Genomic DNA, 25,968 nt, shown 5'->3' with positions numbered 1-25,968 from the left:
TATCCTACCTTACCTAGACACCCTCACTTCTAACCTCCCTGCCGCATCAGACCCAGCTGCGCTGGCGGATATCTACAAATCCACCATTAGCACTGCCATAGATACCATCGCCCCTCTACAAAAGAAAAAATCTAAAAATACCAAACACTCAAATACCTGGTTCTCAGCAGAACTAAAAGAATTACGAACCAAAAAACGCAAAGCCCTAAACATATGGCAAAGCGCGCCCAACGCATCCTCGCTATCCTCCTACAAATCACTGGCCACCCAATACAAAAAAAGTATCATAGCAGCCAAATCCGCGTCCTACAATGAAAGAATCTCCAACGCCTCCTCTGAATCCAAAGAGCTTTTCGCCATCTTCAAGGAACTATCCACACCGGCTACTAAGTCGCAAGGGATTGTTAAGGACCAAGCTTGGTGTAACACCATACAGTCCGCCCTCATAAACAAAATTGAACTCCTCCAAGCAAAAATCATAGACCACCACAAAATCTCACTCAGCACAACCTATCAGCATCCCATACGGAAACTGTGACTGAGAACACAAAGACTAAGCTCTTTACTCCTTTCAAATTTAGAGAAATTTCAGAAAAAGAGGTAGTCGACATTGTCAACAGAATCAAACCTTCTAATTGTAAAGGCGACGCCTGCCCCGCTAAACTAGTTAAAGACTGCGTAGAAACACTAGCACCATTTCTTAAAACCTTCATCAATGCGTCCTTCAACTCAAACTCAGTCCCAACCAGCCTAAAAGAAGCCTGGGTGCGCCCTCTTCTCAAAAAACCCACTCTAGATCCCGAAAACGCCAACAACTATAGACCCATCACAACCGTTCCCTTCCTGCTCAAGATCCTCGACAAAGTTGCCTATACACAAATACAGGAATACCTGGAAGAAAACCGCATCGTAGGAAAAAGACAATCGGGATTCCGCCCGGGGCATGGGACCTAATCAGCCCTATTAGACCTCAAAATCCAACTAAATGACATCATGGACAAAGGCAAACCGGCACTCTTGCTCCTGCTAGACTTATCTGCCGCCTTTGACCTGGTCAATCACGATATTCTAGGCACGCAACTCAAAAATGAAGCCCACTTCTCGTCAGAAGCCATCTCTTGGGTCAAATCATTCCTCGAGGGACGACTTATGAAAGTCTTTTCAGACTCTGCAAGTGCTACCCCCACCAGCATCCGCTGTGGCGTCCCACAAGGGTCCTGCACTGCACCCACCCTATACAACCTCTTCACCCTCCCACTGTTCAATGACTTGGACCGTCGCCACATAGCATACACCAATTATGCTGACGACACACAAGTCCTGCTCCCTCTCACAGGGGCCTATGAACAAGACGCAGCAGCACTAACCAAGATCTATACAGCCATCCAAACCTGGATGGCAGCCAACGGCCTCTGCCTAAACGGGGACAAAACAGAGATCACAGTTGGCACCAAAGAAACACTAAACAAACTCCCACTGCAGTACAAATCCTTTAACATAGATAACTCCACCATCACAGTCTCCACTGCAGTAAAAACGCTAGGAATATACCTTGACTCCACTCTCTCCATGACACGGCAAGTCAATGCCATAGCCTCCTCTGCCGCACTCACCACGAAGATAATCAACGCCGTTAAACCCTTCCTATCCACTAAAAACTGCTTGGCCGTAGCTAGAGCCACAGTAGGTACCAAATTGGACTATTGCAATGCTCTCTTCCTGGGCACGTCTGCACAAAACCTAAAAAAAATGCAAGTCACACAAAACAATGCTCTAAGAGCAGCCCTAAGCATCCCTAAAAGGGAGCACATCTCCCAAGCCAGGAAAGAAGCCCACTGGCTACCAATAAAAGAACGGATACTATTTAAATCCATGGCCATCACCCACAGATGCCTCTCAGCCAAGGCTCCGCCCTATCTTTCTGAAAGAATCACCCTTAACACATCCACTAGACCCACAAGGTCACACATGACCAACCAGACCTACGTACCCACATTAAAAAGAAGCAAAGCCGGGGGGTCTAGCTTCCAACACTTAGCACCCAAAAACTGGAACGCTCTCCCCACTCAAAACCACGCTGTTTAACTAACTCCACCCCACCGTCCTAACTGTTTTTTCACAACTGTATATAAATAAGCACAACTGTATATAAACATGCATATATGTTCAGCAATGTATCTATATCCATACCATGTTTGCCTGTAACAAGTAAGAATGCTTTCAGCGCCACAATGCCCCTGGGCAGATGTGCGCTATACAAATCCAAATAAATAAATAAATAAAAATAAATATATGTTAGGGCCACAAATCTAAGGTGACAGACCATCAAGTTGCACTGGAATCCATCCGCCTCAATGGCCCAGGGAAGTATCCATGGAAGACCCTTACCACCATGTTGAGGCAAAGAGTTGCTGCAATTTCAAGCCAAGCTTACCACATACAGCAAACAATTGTGTCCTTCCTTCTTCCTGTTGCTAAATGCTTCACCGCTGCCACTAATGTACACTATTTGCTGTTCCCACGGTCCCTCAACCCCATGCTCACATTCGCCCAGTCCAAAGTTCTGTTCAGACACTCCATTCTGCCACGCACAAATATGCAGATGGTCCCTGATCATCGAGTCACACCCTTTCTCATGCTAGCATGCACCATGTGCGTCCTCTGAGGCAGGATCATTAGAAATTGTCCATCTCTAGAACCTTGTAGAAAATACGCATGCTAGACACACCCGAAGGGAGCAATAAATGTGCAAGCTTACCAAACACATAAGGTCTTAGGCTAGTTATAGGAGAGTTTCTTCAGGTTTGCCTGTTTCCTGAGGCTAAATCTTACAGTGCATCAGGAAGGTCCAAGAAAGCTCTAAATGACAGCTCTAACCTTCTAGCAAAGCTCCCTCAAGCATTACTGATATAAAGGGGCAGTTCGGTCAGAATTTTTATTGGCACAATCGATCGGGCATGTATTTTAGAGCACACATCGATCATTCTGAAATAAAATTCCAATGCAACTTACCCAAGTTTTTCTCACTTTAACACTTGTAAAAGCAGCAAGTTGGGTACCACCATTTTGTGCTAATCTTATCCGTTGATTCATCGCCCTAAATTCAAGTCCCCTTACGGCACTAATTCAGATCACCCGCAAAATAACGTTGACATCACTAGACACTCAGGGCCCATTTCATAACACCAGTACATGTCTCATGTCAACATCCTCTGCACAATCTACTGACGTGTCTCCATGGAAATGTCAAGAGGCCTTGTCCCCACCAAGTGTAAACAAACCCTTTCTGATCACACAATGTTGGAGATTCTTTTTCCTTCGTGTCAGTGTATTTCATTACGAGCTTCCCTGACTTGTTACTGCTCTACTCTGTTCACTGTTGTTTCTGTGCTTCTTCACTATTCAGGAACTATGGCAACAATTCAGCCCTACCTGTATGAGCCCGAATATTAAGAAGAGGAAATCCCTGAAAGAGAAGAAAGTCGAGATGATGTGGAATCAGATGAAAGTCACGTGGATCAATCACAGGAGCCTGAACCCAGTCGCATGGAACACGTTTCCACCTGGTGTACCTGCCATTGTTGTGAGTTTATGCCTAATCTGGTGGTGAACTGCTGTTGCAGAGAAACTCTGGTGTCTTGGCCTACATTGCTGATGAAGACACACTACCGATATGCGTTACCAAGCTGCATGACTTCAGGGCCGCCTCTCATATAAGATCTGTGTTGCGAATGATGATGGTCCTTATGCACGAATTTCGAGCTACAGTTTGCCCTTGTAATCCAGCTAACAAATATGTTCACTCTATATATGTTGTGTGTTTGGGGACGAGATGGCTAACATAATATGTTGTTTCCCTATATCAAAATAACTTTGATGGATCACTGACGAAAGATCTTTCTGTAAATTGAATAAATTACTCATTCTAATCTGAAACCAAAGTGTTCATCTTTAGATTTATCATCTGAACAATTACAGTTCTTTCACTTGGAGGTATCTCCCAAATTGTTTTTGCTGGAATGTGCGTTCACATTTCTAATTGATCCCTACTTGAAATCACAAGTACTGCCAGTACTTTGCACGGAAATGTACTTTTATTTTTAACTTTTCTTTATTGGCAAGGAACAGTAGCAGGTGCAGAACACATTACATCTGCAATTAGTATTTCACATTTAGAACATTTAGAATAAGCAATGCATGAGTAGTAAACAGTTACGTTCACAGAGAGTGAATTGAGTCTAGCGGGGCTGCTCAGAGTCCAGATTGCGTTTCTGCCCATTCCGGCCTCGGGGGCGAGGATAGAAGCTCTAAGTCAGCTTTGTTGTTCAAATAACTACAAAACTCTGTCCACACATTTTTGGGGCAGGCATTCGCAGGTGGGGAATTGATGTAGTCCTCCTCACACATTTGCGCCCAGGTGAGGGCTATTAACCACATCTTAAATGAGAGGGGGGGTGACGCTTCCAGCACTGTAAGATACATCTTTTAGCCACTATGGCCTCAACATTAAAAAATTTGGCAACTTTCGCCCCAGTTCCCTCCCATAGCCCAAACAACACAGCAAGGGGGTCGGGATCAATCTGGAACCCCAACTTTTCCGAGAGGGCTTCCAGTACAGTATCCCAGAACGGGGCCAGTGCCCTGCAGGACCAGAACATGTGGGTATGGTCAGCTTCACTGGATCTGAATTTCGGGCACACGTGAGTTTGGCTGCGTGTGAATTTCCCCACCCTATGAGGGGTGTAATAAAAGCAATTAAGGAGCTTATATTGCATGCATCTGAATCTGGAGTTGAGGGAGAATTTACGTGTATGTATGCACATTTTTGCCCACATGGTATTAGAAATTGCCAACCCCAGTTCATTGCTCCATGCGTCCCGAAGTTTGTGGGATGGTTCTGCCGATTTTGCCATCAGTATTTTATATAGGGCAGATGTTAGCTATAAAGCAGATCTCAGGGGATTCAGTGGGTTCATCTGGGTATGAGGGCCACATTGCACGTACTGCCACTCTAAGTCTAAAGTATTGTAGTAACTCCAGTGCTGATTTTGAGTGTCCTGGTCGCCATGTCTGTGGGGTGATGAATTTCCCTTCAGGGAACAGGTCGGAGAGCGCCCAATACCCTAGGTCCAGCCAGTGTCGCATGAGAAGTGTGTCCTGTGTGCGGGCGAGGCCTAGGAATAACCATATGGGTAGCCACTTGTAGTACGGGTGGTGTTCGGGGTGGGATTGCAGAATTGATCTCCATGCCATGATCATGGTGGCTACTGGATCAGCTGGGGCGTCAGTTTGGTACGCGTGGTAGAGGATCAGAGACATATCATTCACCTCCTCACTTGCGAGGATCTCAAGTTTGACGTGGGGGGGAGGGTCCAGATATTTATACCAGTGTGTTGCATGTTGGGCTTGCGCTGCGATTCAGTATCGAGTGAGGTCTGAGGTGTTGAATCCCCCCTTCTCATAGGGTAGAGTTATGTGTTGCCACTTCCTGCGGATGGCGCCAGAGTGCCACAGGAACTGGGCGCACTGAGCGTGCAAGTTTGTGAAATATTGCTTCCTGGGCCAGAGCGGGACATTAGCGAATATGTATAAAAGCTTTGGAACTATTATCATTTTAACTAGGGACAGCCTTCCCGAGAGGGACAGGGGAAGGTTACGCCACCTCGACATCTTGGACTCTGCGTATTGCGCGGTAGCGATATAGTTGTCAGCCAGTAAGGAGGATCTCGATAGGGATACTTGGACCCCGAGATATTTGATGCCTCCTGGGGACCACCGGAGTAGGAATTCACATGCCGGTTGGGGAGTTGCAGCGATGAGGGGAAATATTTCGGAATTGGTGTAATTTATTGTGAAGCCTGAGAATGTATCAATTTTTGTTATCTCGCGGATGATCGGGTCTACGTGGGCGGAGGGGTCTCTGACATATAGTACATCTTCCGCATATAGCGATATGATTTCAGGTGTGTCACACAGCCGTATTCCCTTGCGGGTATGCTTATCCCTTACCCTGTCTGCCATAGGCTCAATGGCCAATGCAAATAATATGGGGGAGAATCGGCATCACTGGCGCATTCCCCTGTGAAGCGTGAAGGGAGCCGACGTAAGGGAGTTAACCAGAACTCTGGCCACTGGATTTGTATACAGCAGTTTGATGTAGGATAGCATGTGCGAGCCGATTCCCATTTTCTCCAGTACCGCCCACATATATTGCCAGGAGACCATATCAAATGCCTTTTGGGGATCAAGTGTGATCGCCACCGCGTTAGCTTTAGGGTCGATTCTGGACATGATGTTAAAAAGTCGGCCGATATTTAGGGCAGTGGATCGGGCAGGGGCGAAGCCGCTTTGGTTTGGGTGGACCAGCTGTGGCATGATGGGAAGGAATCTGTTCGCAATGACCTTGGCGAATATTTTGTTGTCTGTATTTATGAGGGAAAGAGGTCTATAGGAGCCACATTCGTCCGGGGGTTTGCCCGGCTTGGGTAGCATGGTTATAATGGCCTCGCAAAGTCATTTGGGGAGAGTAGCCAGGTGGAGCGATTCAGTCCAGACTTCATGTAGGCACGGGGTCAATAGGGCAACATGTTCTTGATAAAATTCAGAGGTGAGGCCGTCCGGGCTGGGAGCCTTGCCCTTAGGGAGGGCCAAAATGGCTTCGGCTATCTCCTCGGGGGTGATGGGGGCATCTAGCTGCTCTTTGGCGGAATGGGATATATAGGTCATGGGGATTTGGTCCAGTAGGAGATTCAGGTCCTGTGGGTTGTGCTCGCGCTGTGGACCGTAAAGGGCTGCTTAGAATTCCGCAAAGGTCTCCAGGATGGGTTGGTCAGACCAGTGCTGCACCCCGCTCTCGTCCCTGATACTGTGGATTGGGGTTCTACCCCCCTCGATTCGGGCCAGCTTGGCCAGGGTTCGACCTGGTCTTTCCCCCTCGCCATATTTCCACACCGCGGTGGGTCTGGTATAGTATCGTACCTCCCGAGGGCATGCGACTCAAAGGATTCCAATTCCGACCTTATCTGTGCCAACTTGGATGGGGAGGGGGGCGGAGCTGTATTCCCGCTCAAGTTCCTTGAGTTTAGTCTCGGAGCGTTGTAGGAAATTCTTGATGTCTTTCAGGACCCATGCTTCCCTAGAGATGCACATCCCTCTGATAAAAATCTTGAATGCCTTCCACCGGGTGCCATCAGATGTGTCATGACGCTTGTTGCTGTCCTGTCGAAAAATTAATTAAAGTCTGCAAGGATATCAGCTTTAAAGACTATGGGCCTCATTACACGGTAGGCGGTAAGGGTTTACCGGTATCGGTAAACCCTTACCGCCCTACTACGAGGTCCCTTTGCGGGTTGGGCAATTTAACGCCTGCTTTTTGCAGGCGTTAAATACCAACCCGCAAAGGGACCAGGGAGCTAATTACGGTACCGCAATTTGCGGTGCCGTAATTAGCGCCTTCCCCATTCCCATAGAGCCCTATGGGGCAAAAATGGGAATGGGGAAGGGCAATGGGGGAAGGGGGAATTACCGCCCCACCAACCATGGCAGAGGGCGGTAATTCCCCTTTCCACCAAGGCGGTGCCGGTATTTTACCGGCATGGACCAAGGTGCTAATAGCACCTTGGTCCACCGCCATCCGTGTAATGAGGCCCAATGTCATGCAGTGCCTCTGATTTGAAGCGCCAGTTGGAGTGGTGAGGGAGGGCTTGTCGCAGTGTGATCTTCAGCGTCACCGGGGACTGATCCAGGAGAGTGCGTGGTAATATCTGCATGTCTGAGATGTTCCCCATTAGCCAAGTTGATATGAGGAATAGGTCAATTCTAGAGTGGCTATCATGCACAGAGGCATAGAAAGTGTAATCCCTAGTGAGTGGGTGGAGCGTTCTCCAGGCGTTGCATAGGCCAGCAGAGGCCATGTGTGCGTGGAGCCGATGGGCAGCTCTGGACATAGTTCTGTTTGCGGTGCCCGATCTGTCTAGCACGTTGTCTAAGATAAGGTTCATGCCCCCCCCCCAAATGATTGGGACCCCAATATATCTCATAAGTGTTTACGTCATCAAAAATTTCGGGGGCATCTGTATTTGGAGGGTATGTGTTCACCAATAGACAATCTGTGTTGGCTAGCAGGCAGTGGAGAATCTTGAATTTACCCCCTGGTTCTATTTGGCTTGTACGCAAGGAGAATTCCACTGACTTGTGGATCAAGGTTAGGACTCCCCTGGACTGAGAGGAGTAGGTAGTGTAAAATTTGTTGGCGCCCCATGCCGGTGCCAGGGAGGATGAGAGGTGGCCAAGAGCGTGGGTTTCTTGTAGGAGAAGTATTTTGATTGCATGCCTCTGGGCGTACGCAGTTATCCTACGGGCCTTGTGAAGTTGCTTAGCCCCCGGATGTTCCATGTCATTAGTCTAACGGCCATACTACAGTTTTATGTGGCATCCCAGCCACACGCAGCATCGCTTATTGACCATGTGACAGCTGCCGATGCACTGACGCACCCCTCCGCTCTTCAAGCCACAGTTTCCTTGCCATTTTTAGCATAACATCCCGCAACTTTATCCCCCACCACCCTCACTGCCCACCCCAACCCAGCAGTGCAATAGTACCCACCCAAGAACCAGACCAGGCGTGATTGATTGATATTTTATTTCTATCGCGCTCGTACACAAGTGTTTCAGAGTGCGACAAGGCAAGGGAGGGGAACAGGGGAGAAAAAAACAGAGATCTTACTAGGCCCAGTGACATTGAGAACGTGCAAGTGCATGGGAGAGGGGGAAGGGGAAAAGTGCATGGAAGGGGGGAGTGGTGGAAAGTGCGAAGCAGAGGAGAAACAGATAAATAACAATACATAAATAATAAAGGCAACAAACAGTGGTAATGCAGCTAGCAATTTGCAAGTGCTAGGTTTAATGCAGCAGACAGGGTAGGTCCGATAAGTGCAGGAAGAAAAAGGGGGGCTGTATGGGTACAGATACAGACCCCAGTTCAAGGGGTGGCCCGGAGGCAGTGCGGGAGGGTGACAGGATGAGCAGGTACCTGGGCCCAAAAGACAGAGGGTGGCCAGGTGCACGGTGCCAAGAGAGAACAGATCAGCAGGGGAGAGGGGGAGCGAAGGCAGAAGAAAAGAGGAAGGTCTTGAGGTGCTTCTGGAACCAGAGATGGTTCTCCTCAAGTTTTAGAGTGGCAGGGAGGCTGTTCCAGAGGGAGGCCCCAACCGAAGACAGAGATCTACACCCAGCTCGTTTCTTAGACAAACGACTGACCCTAAGTGAGTTGTAGGTAGAGGAGCGAAGAGCTCGAGAGGGGAGGTATTTGCGGAGGAATAGCTGAATGTATTTTGGACCAAGGCCCCAGAAAGCCTTGTGGACAATGCAGAGGGTTTTGAATTTAATCCTTGCATCCACTCGGAGCCAGTGAAGAGATTTCAGAGCTGGAGAGATACGATCCCAGGGCTTGAGGCCAAGGACAAGTCTCGCAGTCCTGTTCTGGATTAGTTGCAGAGGGCGGAGAGTAGATGCAGGTAGATTTAGAAAGAGGCTGTTACAATAGCCCAAGCTAGAGAGAACCAGAGCTTGAGATACCATGAGCTTCTAGGGGAAGGAGAGGAAAGGCAGAGTACCTCTGAGGAGGTGCAGTCGGAAATTTGACTTTTTAGAGACCTCAGTGATGTGGGCGGAGAAGGAAAGGGTGGTGTCAAAGATGACCCCGAGGTTCTTAGCCTCACAGGTGGGGGTAGGAGGAGGGCCAAGGGAGGCCAGCCAGAGAGTGAAGGGAAAGGATGGTGAAGTTGGGCGTGCCACACCCAACAAGGCAACGCCTGCCTATTGTAACGCTCACCTGAATCCCTCGGAGGCGCAGGTCTGGGCTGGGGGTTCTCGGAGTCTTCTAGGGTCACGCGCAGGCCTCGAATGCCACCCTGGAAAGGCCCTTTCCTCACTGAGATCTTGATCTGAAGGGTGAGGTGTCTGCAATTATGAGAGCAAGGGGTTAATATGGATATATAAGCCTGACTGGGTAAGCTGCCTCCCCTTCCTGGTACTCCCAAGTAGTTCGTAGGCTAAATGTGCTCACCTTATGTAGGTGAAAGCGGAGCTCTCCATCCTGCGTCTGTGCATGGGCGCCGAAGCCAGTTACTTCACTGGTTAATTGTCCAGCCTCTTGGTTGCAGAGGATGAAGATTTGGAGCTAAGCCGTTGTTAGCAGCACGAACGGCGGTTGCTTGAATATGGAGGTCCGGAGAGCGATGGAATGGCGAAGGTATTGCAGGCAAGTAAGAAGAAAATGTCAATTCAAAGTTAAAAGCACTTCTTAATGTCTCTTTTCCTTTTTCAGGTCGCAGAAGCAGCTGGGTAGAAAAATGGATGTCGAGGAATGCGCCGAGGAGTGAGAAAGATGAGCGCTGCCCAAACACGTGCGTATAGATGGAGTTTTGTATTTCTTAATGATGTCCTTTTGTTTTGCAGATGCGAGTAGCAGCGTCGGCGGAGGCGAGGAGAATGCAGCGCAGGTAAGGAAAGTTTCACAGAGGCTTACTAACCAATGTCTTTGCTTCCACAGGGTGCCGGAAAAATGGAAAGCTGCAGCCCGTGGCTTGAGATGCACCGATGGACTGGGTAAGTGCTGCGCTGGTTTTTATCTCGTGCTAACCTGGTGTTCTTTTCCCTTTTCTGATGCTGCTGAAGACGAAGATGGTATTTCAGAAGGTAAGATTGCGGATTTCTCTTCCCCAGATGCAGAAGTTGAAGATTCTCTGGAGCTGACACGGTGAGCGTCCTGCTGCTATTGCAGAATAACGCGAAGCACGTTGCTCTGATCGGGTGTGGTTTAAATAGCTTACTGGAGTGCTTAGGTGTCTCCTTCCACAGCAGCCTCGCCCAGGTAAGAAGTCCCAGCTTCCAGAATAGTTCCAGTATCCAGTCCCAGGGAGTGGTGCTGGCCACACCCAGAAGGTAAAGTAGTTCCAGCCATGGATGGATGAGGATTTCATCCTGCAGGTGAGTGAGCAGCATGGTCTGCAGCAGGTAGGTCCACCCAAGCACCATTCCTTACATCATTAGCCCGGCACGTCCTGTGCCGGGACTGGGTCCCCTTATGAGCCTGCCGCCACTGGCGCCAGGACAAGGTCCATAAGGCCCCTATGGGAGCCGATGGGTGCCTGGAAATGAAGTTGTGACCCAGCTTCCGAGGCAGTTGGGCTAAACCTGACTCCTTGGAGGCTGCGGTCATGACAGCACCCCCCCTCAAGGCCCCTCCCAAGCTTGTCTTTTCCGGAGGTTTTGGCTTGTTGGGAAAAGCCCGATGAAATTTTCGGACTAGACGAGGTGCATGTACATATTCTGAGGGTTCCCAAGATCTCTCCTGGGGTCAATATCCCTTCCAATCAATCAGGTAGTATAGTTTTGATTTGGAAATTTTGGAGTCCAAGATGTCTCGAATTTCAAATTCGGATTCTCCGTCAACTTGGATTGGCTCAGGAGGTTTAGTCAAACGGGTTCCGGGTTGCACAGGTTTCAGGAGAGAAACATGGAAGACAGGATGTATCTTCATTCGAGTAGGTAATTCTAGTTTGACAGCCACTCGGTTAATCACGGCCGTGATCGAGTAGGGTCCTAAATATCTTGGGTTGAAGGTGCGTGGCCCTTTTAAAGATAAATGTTTAGTGGACAGCCAGACTTGATCTTCTTTTTGATATTGAGGAGCCTCTTTTCGATGTTGGTCTGCTCCTTTTTTGTATGATTCTTTAGCTCGTTGAAGATGAGCTGTGGCTTCTTTAAATGCTTGAGTTATCGTCGAATGCAGATGGTCAACAGCAGGTGTTCCGAGAGCTTGAGGTGGGTCCAGATTTGAGGTTCGAGGATGACTTCCATACAGCAGGAAAAAAGGGGTTTTTCCCGTCCCAGAATGGATTGAATTATTGTAAGCGTATTCAGCAATCCAAAGGACATCCTTCCAAGTACCCTCGGATTGATGCAACATGCAGCACAGATATTGTTCTAAAGTTTGGTTAGTTCTCTCAGTCTGCCCATCGGTTTGAGGGTGATGGCTGGTGGAAAGTCGTACATCAATTTGTGCTAAACGACAACAACTCCGCCAAAAATGGGAAATAAATTGGCTCCCTCGGTCAGAGATTAGTACTGAAGGGAAACCGTGCAACCGGACAATGTTTTCAAGAAATTCTCGGGCTAGAATGGAAGCTGTAGGTAAACCCTTCAGTGGGATAAAATGAGCCATTTTTGAAAAAAGGTCCACGATCACTAGAATTGTGTTGTATCCGGAGCAAGGGGGTAAATCCGTGATAAAATCCATCGAGAGCGTGTGCCAAGGGCCTGGTGGAATGTCTATTGGACGTAGTAATCCTGCTGGTTTTTCCTTCTGACTCTTGTTTTGTGCGCAGATACCACAAGAAGCCACAAACTCTTTAACATCTTTCCTCCAAGATGGCCACCAAAAATGCCTTTTAATTTTCTCTGAGGTTTTGGCAACTCCAGGATGTCCTTCCATTAGAGAATCATGGTAGCAGGTGATGACCTGTTTTTGTAAGTCAGCGCAGGGTAAGAATAGTCTTCCTTGGAAATACAATAGGTTCTGATCTATTGTAAAATCCTTTCCTTTCAATTGCCAATTCGATGAATCTTCGGGAGTTATGAGTTGATTGACCCTTGCTTTAATCTCTTCGAGGGATAGTGTGTTGATTGCTCCTAGTATCTTTTGTTCAGGAATTATTGGCACCGGCTCCGGATTAGCTGTAAGTTCGTCTACCCCTATCCGGGAAAGGGCGTCTGCTTTTCCGTTCCTAACGCCTGGTCGATATGTGATTACAAAATCGAATTCTGCGAAGAATAAAGCCCAGCGTAGTTGCCTCGAAGATTGAGCTTTAGCTGACTTCAGGTACTGGAGGTTACGGTGATCCGTGATTACAGTTACTGTGTGCCGGGCTCCCAAAAGATAATGCCGCCAGGCCTTAAAGGCGGACTTAATTGCCAAGAGTTCTTTGTCCGTAATTGTGTAGTTGATCTCAGGAGCTGAAAATTTGCGAGAACAAAAGGCTACAGGGTGTAACTGGTGCGTTTCGGGGTCTCTTTGTGACAGCACCGCCCCCATTGCAAGACTGGAAGCGTCTGTCTCGATGATGTAGGGAAGTTCTGGATGGGGATGCCTTAAGACTGGAGCAGAGATAAATTTGGCTTTTAATTCTTGGAAGGCTTGTTCGGCTTCTGGAGTCCACTCGAATTTTTTATTCTTTTTCAGAAGAGCCGTGATAGGTTGGACTACCCGAGAGAATTCAGGAATGAACCTTTGGTAAAAATTAGCGAAGCCCAGCATGCTCTGTACACCTTTCACGGAAGTTGGGGAAGGCCATTTGGTGATAGCATCCACTTTTCATGAGTCCATGTGAACTCCGTTGGGTGATAAAATGAACCCTAAAAATTCCACTTCCTTTGCGTGAAAGGTGCACTTCTCCAGTTTAGCAAACAAGCGGTGTTGGCGAAGTCTCTGTAAAACCGCTGTGACGTGTCTACGATGATCAGTTTCTGAGGTTGAGTATACCAGGATGTCGTCAATATAAACGACTACGCACACATCAATAAGTTCTCTGAGGACATCATTCATGAAAAACTGGAAAGCGGCCGGTGCGTTACATAGTCCGAAGGGCATTACTTGATACTCAAATAATCCATATTTAGTGCGAAAGGCCGTCTTCCATTCGTCGCCCTCCTTAATGCGTACCAAATGGTAAGCTCCTCTGAGGTCTAACTTTGTGTATATGCGGGCGCTTTTTACCTGGTCCAATAATTCAGGAATCAAGGGCAACGGGTATCGGTTTTTGACTGTAATCTGGTTCAGGGCGCGATAATCGATACAAGTTCTTAGGTCACCTTCCTTTTTCGGGACGAAGAACAAAGCTGAGGAAGCCGGGGATTTCGAGGGGCGGATGAATCCGTTAGCCAAGTACTGGTCCAAGTATTGCCTGAGATGGAGGTTTTCTGGTTCAGTGAGGGCATATATTCTACTGCACGGAGGGGTGGACCCAGGTATTAGGTCTATCTGGCAGTCGTATGACCGATGCGGAGGCAGGGTGTTGGCTTGATCTTTCTGAAAGACGTTGCTGAACTCTTGGTATTCCAGAGGTAATCGGGGGTCCTCGGAAGTGATGGCTGCTAGCTTGATTTCGGGCTGAGGATAACAGGTTGAAGCGCATTCTGGAAACCGAATTACCTTGGCTCGCCAGTCTATCTGAGGATTGTGCTTTTCCAACCAAGGCATTCCCAGAATCACCTGAAACTGCGGGGCCTTGATTACATCAAACACGATCTTCTCCCGATGTCCGTCTTGACATAACAACGTTACCTCCATGGTGGTATGAGAAACTGGTCCGGAAGCTATTTCAGTACCATCCACTGTAGTGATTACGTCCTTTACCATCTTGGGACGTAGGGGAAGATCCATCCTGGTAGCCAAGTCTTGGTCCACATAATTACCGATTGCTCCGCTATCAATGTATACTTTGATAGCATGCATGCGATCTGGTCTATTGGGACTTATGAGGACCATAGGCATTACCAAATGCGAGGTCAAGGAACTGGTTTTAACGCTCGGCAAGCGGACCTCTATGCTTGTCGGGCGAGGTCGTTTCCCGATTCCAGTTTCTCAGCATTTTTATCAGAAACTCCTACGGTCTTCTTGACCGGTTTTACTGAGCAATCACGAAGGAAATGTCCAGAATTCCCACAGTATAGGCACAGCTGTAATTGCCTTCTTCTTTCCCGTTCTTTCTGAGTTAATGGTCCTTTTACTACTCCTATTTACATTGGTTCCACTGAGTCATTCCCTTTAGCGGAGCTCTGAGGTCTTGAAAGTACCCGGGTTTCAAATCTGGATCGATCGGTCTTCCTGTTCTGTAGCCGATGATCTAATTGGACTACTAGGTCGATATAATCTGAACAGTCTTGCGGCGGATTAACCACCTGTGCTAAAACGTCTTTAAGTTCCCCACGTAGACCTCTGTAGAAGAGCGTGATTCTCTTATCTTCAGGCCACCTGGTCTCAACCACCAGTCTATTAAAGGACGCTATGTAAGCCAGGAGATCCTGATTACCTTGTCTGAGTGACAGGAGTTCATTGTCCAAGGCCTGCCCCTGTGAATGTCTTGCGAACAACTTTTCCATACTGGTCTGAAAGTCTTGAAAGTTATAGAGGAGCGGGTCATTCTGTGTCACGAGAGGAATGGACCAATCTACAGCACTACCGCTAAGATAGGAAAGTACAAACGCTACCTTGGCTTGGTCCGTTGGGAATGCGGCGGGTCTACACAGAAAGTGCAAGCGGCATTGATTGATGAATACTGCATATCGCTTTGGATCACCGGAAAAACGTTCGGGCGGGGCCAAAGGCACATTCCCTGGCAGATTAATTTGCACCGGATTACTTGGGGTTGTAGGAGTGCCGCCCCCTCCATAGGGAGGCAGTGGCGTCTGTCCCGCTTGAGCCTGTAGCAACTGTCTGGCCAGATCATCCGTCCGTTCCTTGGCAATGATCAACTCCCTTCGTAAAGCGTTTGTTTCTTGGCGAGATGCGTGTACTTCTGCCCTTAGTTCCCCAAGCAATTGAGCCAGTTGATCTGTGTCCGAGGTTTCCATTGCGCCTGGGTGGGAAAATTGCGGTGGGCTTCGCGTTCTGTAACGCTCACCTGAATCCCTCGGAGGCGCAGGTCTGGGCTGGGGGTTCTCGGAGTCTTCTAGGGTCACGCGCAGGCCTCGAATGCCACCCTGGAAAGGCCCTTTCCTCACTGAGATCTTGATCTGAAGGGTGAGGTGTCTGCAATTATGAGAGCAAGGGGTTAATATGGATATATAAGCCTGACTGGGTAAGCTGCCTCCCCTTCCTGGTACTCCCAAGTAGTTCATAGGCTAAATGTGCTCACCTTATGTAGGTGAAAGCGGAGCTCTCCATCCTGCGTCTGTGCAGGGCCGCCGAAGCCAGTTACTTCACTGGTTAATTATCCAGCCTCTTGGTTGCAGAGGATGAAGATTTGGAGCTAGGCCGTTGTTAGCAGCACGAACGGCGGTTGCTTGAATATGGAGGTCCGGAGAGCGATGGAATGGCTAAGGTATTGCAGGCAAGTAAGTAGAAAATGTCAATTCAAAGTTAAAAGCACTTCTTAATGTCTCTTTTCCTTTTTCAGGTCGCAGAAGCAGCTGGGTAGAAAAATGGATGTCGAGGAATGCGCCGAGGAGTGAGAAAGATGAGCGCTGCCCAAACACGTGCGTATAGATGGAGTTTTGTATTTCTTAATGATGTCCTTTTGTTTTGCAGATGCGAGTAGCAGCGTCGGCGGAGGCGAGAAGAATGCAGCGCAGGTAAGGAAAGTTTCACAGAGGCTTACTAACCAATGTCTTTGCTTCCACAGGGTGCCGGAAAAATGGAAAGCTGCAGCCCGTGGCTTGAGATGCACCGATGGACTGGGTAAGTGCTGCGCTGGTTTTTATCTCGTGCTAACCTGGTATTCTTTTCCCTTTTCTGATGCTGCTGAAGACGAAGATGGTATTTCAGAAGGTAAGATTGCGGATTTCTCTTCCCCAGATGCAGAAGTTGAAGATTCTCTGGAGCTGACACGGTGAGCGTCTTGCTGCTATTGCAGAATAACGCGAAGCACGTTGCTCTGATCGGGTGTGGTTTAAATAGCTTACTGGAGTGCTTAGGTGTCTCCTTCCACAGCAGCCTCGCCCAGGTAAGAAGTCCCAGCATCCAGAATAGTTCCAGTATCCAGTCCCAGGGAGTGGTGCTGGCCACACCCAGAAGGTAAAGTAGTTCCAGCCATGGATGGATAAGGATTTCATCCTGCAGGTGAGTGAGCAGCATGGTCTGCAGCAGGTAGGTCCACCCAAGCACCATTCCTTACATCATTAGCCCGGCACGTCCTGTGCCGGGACTGGGTCCCCTTATGAGCCTGGCGCCACTGGCGCCAGGACAAGGTCCATAAGGCCCCTATGGGAGCCGATGGGTGCCTGGAAATGAAGTTGTGACCCAGCTTCCGAGGCAGTTGGGCTAAACCTGACTCCTTGGAGGCTGCGGTCATGACACCTATATGCCCAACTGGGGCACAGCCAATGATAATAACCTGCCAAACTTGGCATTGCAGATGCAGCGGGGGTCACCACTGCCGTTTACCCAACTTAGCTAAGAGATTGGTGCGGGTGCACCCTAGAACGTACAGCGGTAAGTGACATTACAATTGCAAGGGAACCATTGTGTTGAATTGTGACTGGCAAAAGGAAGGCAGGATGCGAAAGTCCATGAGTTGTAGCAAGGGCCAGATCGGGAGCGAGGAGGAACTGTCTAGACATGTCGCTGTAGAGGTTCTATGTGATTTCATCGACGGACTTTTCATTGCAGGGTTTTTTGCCGCAGATTTTTTTTAGAAAAAAAAACATCGATTTTTTTTTTGTTTTTTCTTGTGGGGGTTACCCCCCAAACCTCTCATCCGTTTAATTATTTTAATATTCCCCTAGACACACACCAAATGTATTTAATTTTTAACCACAAAAAAAAATCGCGGCAAAAAACCCCACGATGAAAAGCCCGTCGATGAAATGACGGTATACCGCCGTAGAGTACGACCTCACCAGTGTAGCTGGACGCCCTCTTATCGAGAAGGGAGATTAGATGGTGTATGTGGTGGTGCCCGGGGAGCCCACCTGCGGTGGCCGGCACTCGTGACCTCAGCCGTTGTCTATTGGTTCATCCACAGGATCAGAGAGCGGAATATGTGATTCAATAAACTTCACTGCTTCATTCGGGACCGTGCAAAAGTACAGTTTGTTGCGATGGGTGAATTTCAAGCGTGCCGGGAAGAGCATGGCGTATTTAATTTTCCTTTCCCTGAGCATCTTCTTCATGCCATTGAACTGCCTGCGCTCCATTTGTACGCTAACGGAGAAGTCCGGGAAAATTCAGATGATTTGAGACTCCAGACTCAGTTCTCCCTTCTCGCGGCCCAGGCGTAGTATGTGGTCCCTGCCCCTGTAGCTGAGGACCATAGCAATGATTGGCCTGGGGAAGTCAACCGGTTTGGGGTGGGGGGCCAGCACCCGGTGAGCGCGCTCGATCGTGAAGAACGGTGAAAGTTGGGGGTTATCCAGGACGTCTCTGAGGAGGTTTTCAACAGCCTGTTCCATTTTACCTTTGAGGGCGGACTCCTGGACCCCCACAATGCGGATGTTGTTTCTTCGGGATCTAGACTCTAAATCATCGCATTTCGCCTTAACTTGTTTCATATCTTGCACCAGATCAGAGACTGTGTTTTGGAGAGAATGCACCTCGTCCTCATTGACCTCAATTCTGGTCTCTGCCTCCGTTAGTCTAGTCCCGTGTTGGTCTACTTTGGTCCTCATGGAGGCCATGCTTGCGTTGATGTCGTCTAGCTTCTCATGGAATGAAGCAAAGTTCTTCGCCATGGTCTCCATTAGTGCTGTCAAGTCGGGCTGGGGGGGTCAGGAGGTGGATCTGAGTCGTCATGGTTCGAAGCAGACCCTCCCTGCTCCTGTCTGGGAACCGACTTGGCATATTTATCCATTGCTCCCACCTTGTTGGCACTGCGTGATCTGTTTGACATATTGCAGGAGTTCAATGGAGTAGGCCAGGCCCAAACCCGGCAGGGCGTGTGGTCAGAGGCCTCTGAGTCCTTTAGCAATGTCTGTGTCAAAGCAGCAGAGAAGGGGGCACACCGTCTCACCGGAGGCCAGGTCGAGCGCAGAGGGGGTTGGCATTAGGCAGCTTACTGGATAGGTTTGTTCTGGGGTGCCTGTTATGTTGTTCAGGGTGGATCATCTCATCAACTATCCTGAGGAGGCGTCATGGGCCAGGCGGGGAGCAGGCCAGATGGGGCACAATGTAAGGTGGGTTTTTCCACGGCCCGCATGGTCAACCACTGCGAAGGCACAGGAGAACCGCAGACCGTATGTATCAGTGGTGGCAAGCAATGCAGCCCAGGATGGCTGGTTAGATGAGGAAGATGGATGGCATGATGTCAGGTCCCCCGGATGCCTGGGCAGGCCGCAAAGATTAAGGAGGGAGCAAGTCCCACAGGCCCAAGTGGCGCAGCCAAAGAAGATGGGGGGCATGCCACTGCTCACTCTGGATTGGGGAAGTTGTTGCGGTGCCCCAGATGCAGGACCGTAGTCCGGAGGAGATGGGCGGATAACGCCCTCAGTGTGGCAAGTATGTCCAGTGCATGGAGACCAATGGGGGGGCGGCATTGTGGGGATCCCCAGGTATGAGGGCACACTCAGGTCTAAGGTAGTGTCCCAGGCAGGAGGGCCCTTGGTGGGTATGGGCTGCACCAGGGTGCCTGCGCCGCAGCAGAGGGGGAGGCCCAGCCCTCCGGCGCAATATGTCAGGGGCCAGTTGGAGTAGGAGCACAGCAGGGCCGGATCTCCAGAAGGGGGCGTACGGGGTGTGCTGTAATCGGCCCCCCAGCTCCTCACCTATAGTGAAGCAGTGCAGGATCCAACGTCACGGTCGGCGTCCCCAGTCGCCGCCGGATCACGCTCAGGAGCGTGGGGAGGAGGGGCGCAGGCGAGCAGCCGAGGTAGGGGGCCGCGGTGGATGGTGGCTGGCCCGCGCCCAAGACGCCCCCGCCCATTAGATGGGGCAGTACCCCAGAAGACAGGAGATGAGCCGGCTGGGCGCACGGCGGGGGGCCACGTTCACACCCGGAGTGGAGGTCGCAGCTCTGGTGGCCCCCGCAGTGAGGTATAAGGCCGCTCAGGCCCAATTCAAGCGGCTCCAGCCGCAAAGCAGACACAGCCCCAAAGGCACCCGGGCGAGGAGGGGCAGCCCAGTGCAGCGGCAGAGCTTAGGCGCACCGCCCCTTGAAGAGTGCAGGCTCCAGCGCGGCAGGCACAGCCTCGGCAGTATTGGAGGGCCAGGCCCACTGCAACAGCGCGTGGCCCGGCAGGGCGCAGCAGGTGAGGGAGTCATCCGGGGAGAAGGAAAAGGGTCCCGATTCGGCCATAGTGCTCTGTTTTCGTTCGGGGACGGGTCTATTTGTTGCTCTGGATTCCATCTACACGACACACTGGTTCCAATCACAGGATACAGTAGAGGACCGCTGATGTTGGCGGATGTATGGCAGTTGGAGGCAGCCATCTTGCAGGCTGTTCAACAGCACCCCATGAAAATGTACTTTTTAAAGCATAACAATGCCTTACATTTTATAAGGTAGTGCAAACAAAAGAAATGTGATCATTTGGTTAATTCAAGTAAACTATTTCTGTATCTCTTACACCGGTGGTACAGACTTGTGGCATATCGTGCCTTTACATGGTGGATTCATGGAAGACTGAGATTTCACGTTCAACAAGAAATACCTGCATGTATGGTTTGAGCCATTCGTGATGAATTCCTCAGTGACCACGGACAATACCATGGATTTGTACCTTGACCACAGCATTATTTGTAGTGTCATTACCATCCACTTTACGGAACTAAATAAAAAAAAATGTGTTAATCTGAACAATTGTTAGAAATTTTTTGTAAGCCCACAACACGTTCAAACATCTAAAAGTATCATAAAAAATTGGTGTGCTTTAACAAGTTTACTGGCCTATCACGCTCCCCTCATCCACATCCATCCAAACTCCGCTATCAATAGCAGTTTGCACCCGTGGGTGAGCATTCAGAAGGGGGAAGGGAGGATGGGAACGCTCAATGTGCCGAATACTATATCCACCATAAAGGGTTCTTTTGCATGGGGACCCTGATCCACATGGCCACCGCAGATCCGGTGTATCCAGACTCCCATTTGAAGACCCCATCTGTGCAATCAACATACGTTTGTGTCCTTTGACAGTTTTCCAGGGCTATTGCGCTCACCTCATCCACATCCATCCCCCACTGCTATCACTGACAGTTCGCGCCTGTGGGCGTGCGCTCGTAAGAGGGCTCCGACGATGGGAATACTCAGGGTGCTGAATACCATGTACACCACAAAAGGTTCTTTCGCATGGGCATCCATATCCACATGCCTATCCAAGACCCGGTGTCTCCAGACTCCCCTTTGAAGACCCAGTCCCTGCAATCAACATATGTCTGTGTCCTTTGACTGTGTTCCAGGCCTATTGCGCTCGCCTCATCCACCTCCATCCCCCTCTGCTATCACTGACAGTTCACACCTGTGGGCGTGCGCTCGCAAGGGGGCTGCGACAATGGGAATTCTCAAGGTGCTGAATACCATGTACACCTCGTAGGATTTTTTCGCATGGGCACCCATATCCATATGGCCACCCCAGACCCAGTATCTCCAGACTACCCTCTGAAGACCCAGTCCATGCAATCAACATATGTCAATGTCCTTTGACTGTGTTTTGGGCCTATTGTGCTTGCCTCATCCACATCCATCCCCCTCTGCTATCAATTACAGTTTGCACTTGTGGGTGTGCACTCGCGAGGGGCTGCAGTGGCAGGATTGAGGAGGTCAAACATTGTCATGGAGGCCTGGTGGGTGTGAATGAACACATCAGACATTCACATACACACCAACTTCTGTAATCCTTTATAAACACTGTGGGAGTTAACAAGAAAACATCTGTGAGAGCGATTATGGATATCGCCAGCTCTCCACTTTTTACCTTGCTTGCTGAGTCGACTCATCTGTCCGGTTAGTCAACTTTTACTATTGTTTTCTGTAGTGTCAACATTGTCTGCAAGGCCACTTTCTATTGCGTTATATTCAATGTACACCCTATTCTCATTTTATTTTATTCAAAAAGTTCACACCCTTATCAACCGTCCTACTCATTCCTATCTCTGTAATTAGTACATATCAACACAGAGTATTGTTTCCAAATGTAATCTTTCGTAGTGCATGTTTTCAATGCATGTTTGCTTTAGGTGCCATTTTTATACAGTAACATTTTTTTTATTCTCAAAGGAATATGATGTTTGACTTACTCACTGTGATTCTTTTTAATAGTAATATTTATTTATCTTTCTTTTACAAATCATAGGGAAAATCCAACAATGCCTTCTTGTATCGGTTTGGGTTACACTAATAACAGCCATGCTAAATATCAGAGTACAGTCCTGCATGTATTTCCAAAGGATTTAAATTTAATAAGAAAATGGGTCTTGAGCTGCAGATTTCCAGTGTCTGAAATTGAAAACAGAGCCAAGGATTTGTGGATGACGTGAAGGGCAATCGATTTTGTGCCTGAAGCATGCACTTCTCAGAAGATATGTACAAACAATCACAGTACACTAAAAAGCATCGCCCCAGACTCCTTTGCAAATTACTTCCCAATGCAGTTCCAACTGAATTTCAGCACACGCTGACGCAGGTGAGTAGTGGATGCTGAATTTTTTAATTTATTTTACTATTTTCTAAATTTGCCTGTATAATATGTCTTATATTGAAATAATAATATGTCTTATATATGGAAATAACCACTCAATATATTGAAATAGTCAGTTAACCGGTAACATTATGAACAGTTTAATATGTCTTATATATGGAAATAACCACTCAATATATTGAAATAGTCAGTTAACCGATAACATTATGAACGGTTTTCAGTTTTTGGGGAATATTTCCATTTATATTTTATTACATGAGTTTCCTTTGTGACACAATGTACTGTGGTTTGTACATTTTGAACTTTAGATTACTTTGTGTATCACTACTTTATAGATATTCGAATAGTTCAGTGCAATCAGAGCCTTTCCAAACACAGACTCACATTATGTCCTTTAAAAATTGGTTATTTTTCTTTAAATTACCATGTCTGTCTTTATGTAAACCGCACTAATGGATTTACAGACCATTACATGAAGGAAATCACAGACATGTCCAACATCCTAATGACGAGGCCAAGCAACCTGCACACAACATTTTTTAATGGTTTTTTGATGTGGTCAAATTATAATACTAATGTCCATTTTCCATTGGACAATGGTATGAATATATACATCGATTAAAAGACTGTGATGCTACATCAACCACTATTCCGGAGTCAACAATGACCTCACTCACCTTTCAAGTAATTTTTTTAGCATATTCCTTCAGATGTGACTATACAAAATATCTATTTGTTCAACTTCAACTTAAAACATACTGATTATTGCTTCTTTGTCAATGTTGACCACTTTTTACATGTAATTCTTTTTGATGTTACATCTTTATTATTATAATCACTGTTGTACAGGCGGAGCCTGGAACTTCAACGTACTAGTCTTCTATTGCAACCGGTCTGGAGGATAAGGTAGGAGAAGTGATGATTTATTGATTTATACTAATAGTTATTGATTCAAAATATCTTTCTTTACATTTAAGATAACTTATTTTTTGATAATTTGCAATACTTTCAGAAAATTGCAAAGCATTAGATCAACAACCTTGATGTATTTATCGCAGAAACACATGCAACAATGAATGTAAACCTTCAGAAAAATGTACTTTTTCACAGAATAATGTAGACCCTTTCACTATTTGAATTGTATTTGTTTTTGTTTATAAACTTAAGCTGCTTAGCGAAAAATTGAATCAGTGAAACAAAATAACATTACAGCGCATTAAAGGGGCCACAATTTATTGAATCAATATGTTGTGCAGCATGATCTCACACCAACACCCTGAGACATCTCTGAATCTTATCAGGTAAAGTTTTCAAATATGTCTTTTTAAAATGTTACCTGTACACAGTATTTATCTTTATGTCAATGCTAATTAAAACATTTTAATAAGATGATTAACTGTTTATTTGTACATAGTTTAACTGATATTTTAAGGTCAACAATCATCAAATCAACTTTCAAGATGTACTTTGTGAAATCAAAGATTTTAACATTAAATTGTTTAACAATTTAATCAATGTTCTTTGAATTTATGTACAAGGAATGTACTACAGAAGTGGTCGAAATTGAAGAGACACATAGGCAAAAGGTATACGTGAGATATTGTAAAATATCAGTTATCATCCATTTTAACTCTGATGTAATATTTGATATGTTTAACCCCTTAAGTGCCATTCTATTATGCCAGTCTATGCAAAAAGGATGAGCATACTCTCCCTTGGCCCTTAAGAGGTTAATGGTTTTCATAGTGACATTTTGTTATATATGTATATATGATTCTTTAAGTGGAAGAGCACATTTCTTTCCTCTCCAACATACACTCCCAAGTTCAAAGGGGTCCTTTTCTGTCCTCCACCTCACTCTATACTTGTGGCATCCCTCAGAGCTCTATCCTATCGCCATGGCTCTTCAACATCTACCTGGCCCCTTTGGCCCACCTGATCTCCACCTACTCTCCTCACTTTCATTGTTACACAGACGACAGACAACTCTCTTTCCGGTTGCCTCCCCCTTCCTCTGCCTCCTCCTCTTGCTGCCTTATATCTGACTGCCTGTCTGCTATTCAGGCTTGGTGCTCTGACAATGATCTCTACCTCAATGCCAGCAAGACTGAGATCCTTTGCATTGGGATGCCTGCTCCCAGTTACCCCCTCACTCTCTGGCCAGACTCCTTGGGTCCCCTCCCCTCACCCACTTGTGATGCAAAAAATCTTGGGATCATCTTTGACTACTATCTCTCCTTCTCTCCACACATCACAAACCTTGTCAAGAAGCCCAATTCTCAGCTCCATTTCTTCAGGGGCAATAGCGTCTTACTCAACCTTCCACTTTCCACCCTTAACCCCCTCCAGCTAATCCAGAATAGGGTTGCAGGACTTATCCTTGGCCTCAAGCCCAGGGACCGCATGTCTCCAGCTCTAAAATCTCTACACTGGCACCCGGTGACAGCAAGGATCAAATTAAAAAAACCTGCATCACCCACAGTGCTGTCTGGGGCCTGGGACTTCTCTAAATCCAGCTTGCCATCCCTAAATACCACCCAGACAGAACCCTTCGGTCCTCTGGCTCCAACTCTATGCAGGTTAAACGTTTCTTCAACCTGAGAGTTGGAGGTAGATAGATCCCTCTCCTCGGCTGGGACCTCCCTCTGGAGCAGCCTCCCTCTCCCCATCAGACTTGAGCCGGGTCTTCCCAAGACCTTCCTTTTCTCCTCTGCCTTCCATCTCCCCCTCCCTTGCTAAGCTCTCTACCTGCTGCTGCAACTGGGGCCTGGGTTCTTCCGAGTCATAAAGGGACCAGACCACACCTACCAGTCCCTCCCAGCATTCTTCGCCAGCACCTGCCCTTGGGCTCCCTTTCCCAGACTATCCCTACCCATTCTGCCCGCCCACTGCATTTTGCCTCCCCTCCCCACGCTTCCCCCTGGCACTTGCCAACTTGGCCTGTACAGCACTTGCCCTCCCTCCATGGGGTCCCCCCACTATTGCACCTCTCCCTCTACCCCCTGCCCCTTGCACTTATCACCTTAAGCACTTAAATGGTAGGATTGTCACAAGGCCAATATAAACATCTATTTTTCTTATTGCTGTTTTTCTAATGATATCCTATGCTCCCCCTTCCCCCTTTCTTGTCTTGTGGCGCCTGGAAACACGTGTGTATAGGTGTCATACAAATGTCCAATAAATAAATAAAATAAATAAATATACAATTTCAACATGTTGTTTTTTAGCTTGGTCTGGTAGTCGACAAATCCAATTTGACTGTTTCAAGGAAAATTCCAAAAACATGGGTACATAACAGAACATGTTTTTAAAAAAGTTATCAGTTATTTCATTGATATTACATTTTCTTGTAATTCATATATTCTATATAATATATATTAAGTATGTTTTTTTCTCTTTGATTAGAGGCCTAGAAAGAACAGGAGCATAAAGACTCAGGCAACTACACAAACTAATGATGTTGCTTGCCAAACCGTTGTCACTTGGGAGCAGCTCCATTTTCAGGCTCAGCATGGTCCTCGCAAGATTCAGTGTCATGATGCAAATGTTCAGTAGAAGGGTGACACAATAGAAACACTACTAAGAACTTTATAAGATACCCATTTTTGGTTTTGCCGCATT

Source organism: Ambystoma mexicanum, chromosome 5p (genome assembly GCF_040938575.1).
Source record: "Ambystoma mexicanum isolate Mex_15411 chromosome 5p, UKY_AmexF1_1, whole genome shotgun sequence".
In the NCBI taxonomy this organism is placed as follows: Eukaryota; Metazoa; Chordata; class Amphibia; order Caudata; family Ambystomatidae; genus Ambystoma; species Ambystoma mexicanum.
This window is presented reverse-complemented; position numbering follows the sequence as displayed.